The sequence below is a fragment of the Phycodurus eques genome, chromosome 2, assembly GCF_024500275.1.
Source record: "Phycodurus eques isolate BA_2022a chromosome 2, UOR_Pequ_1.1, whole genome shotgun sequence".
In the NCBI taxonomy this organism is placed as follows: domain Eukaryota; kingdom Metazoa; phylum Chordata; class Actinopteri; order Syngnathiformes; family Syngnathidae; genus Phycodurus; species Phycodurus eques.
This window is the reverse complement of record NC_084526.1, coordinates 7,321,793-7,323,595: the sequence shown is the minus strand read 5'-3', so window position 1 is coordinate 7,323,595 and position 1,803 is coordinate 7,321,793.

The following is a 1,803-nucleotide window of genomic DNA, read 5'->3' as shown; positions in this document are numbered from 1 at the left end:
TTTTTTTTTTTTTACGAGGAGGAGGAGGAAGAGACACACCTCGCGCAGACAATATTGGTGACGTCAGAGCTTCGAATCATGTGTGTAAAAAAAAAAAAAAAAAATCAAATGGAGGAGAGACCTTTAAATGGCAAACGGCGACCCCGTGTTTCTATTTTCAGTGAACTATACTGCTATGGAAAGCCCATTGAGCATTTATTTATGCCATTTCCTTGATATCCAGCGTAAGGTGCATCATGGACTAGTACGCTCTTTTGTCCTCACTGGTAAGACAGTTCAGCACCTTAGTAAGCTATTGAGTCACCCAAAAGTATTCGATATCCTACTGGTCTGCTGAATTCTGAACAAAAACAAGTATAAATGCTTTTATGGCTTGCCTTTCTTCCATATCTTCGATATCTAGCTTTAGGTTCATGCACTAGTAAGTGCTTTGTCCTCACTAGTAAGACAATACAGCACATTAGCACATGAGTGGGTCTTCTAGTCACGTTTTTTCCACTACTGTATAACATTTTGGGCGGCACGGTGGACGACTGGTTAGAGCGACAGCCTCACAGTTCTGAGGACCCGGGTTCAATCCCCGGCCCCGCCTGTGTGGAGTTTTTATGTTCTCCCCGTGCCTGCGTGGGTTTTCTCCGGGCACTCCGGTTTCCTCCCACATCCCAAAAACATGCATTAATTGGAGACTCTAAAATTGCCCGTAGGTGTGACTGTGAGTGCGAATGGTTGTTTGTTTGTAAGTGCCCTGCGATTGGCTGGCAACCAGTTCAGCTGCCCCATGACAGCTGGGATAGGCTCCAGCACGCCCGCGACCCTAGTGAGGAGAAGCGGCTCAGAAAATGGATGGATGGATAACATTTCTGCTCACTAGTAGGACAGCGACATCATGTTACAAGTAAAATAAAACTGCACTATTTGACATCTCCATGCTACTAGTACTGCTAGTGAAGTGCTAGATGTTAACGAGTAGAGGAATAGACTGTTGGGTAAATTAAAATGATTCCATATCATATAGTGTACGGAATTCTGAATGAAAACTAGTGTGCTGCGAATAAATGCTCAAACAGCTTTATGGCTAGCCATTTGAGCATGTATTCCATATCCGTGATATCCAGCTCAAAGTCCACGTGCTAGTATAGTCTTCGTGCGGACTGGTAAGATAATTCAGCGTACTAGAAGGATATCAAATAAATGATCAAAACAAAGTGCCAGTATTTACTCATATTTTATATATCGCCGCTGTCGGGCTGAATCCTCGCGCCTCCAAAATGACAACTTTTCAGGAAAAAAACCAAAAACAAAAACATCATTCTTTCCAAACATGGCTTTGTTCAAGTTGGTATTATACCTTATATTACTATCACATACCATTGCACACTCATATTAACACAACAGAACCCCAAAATTATGTTCAATCACTAATTTAATATGCTAAAAAAAAAAAATTGTGAATTTATTACATTGTCATTGATTTAAATGGTAGGAACACTGCGCCCGCCAGCATGGCATAATGTTCGCCTATGGTCAAGAGAAATGAGAAAATAGGTAGTTTTACAGCACTTCACAGACATTTTGAGCATTGAAGAGTGTTCATAGATTTGCTCTCAAGCTATTTTCACCTCTTTAAATAGGTTACTATTGCTTAAAAATAACAGACAAAATGGGGACAGACCAATTGTATCGATTTGTGAAGCAACCAAGAACAAGGAAATGTGCTTATCATCCTGTCACTGACGTCAGCAGGCTGTCGTGTCAATCACGTAGGTTTCAACAACCTAAATGTGGGCAGACCAAAATCTGCCT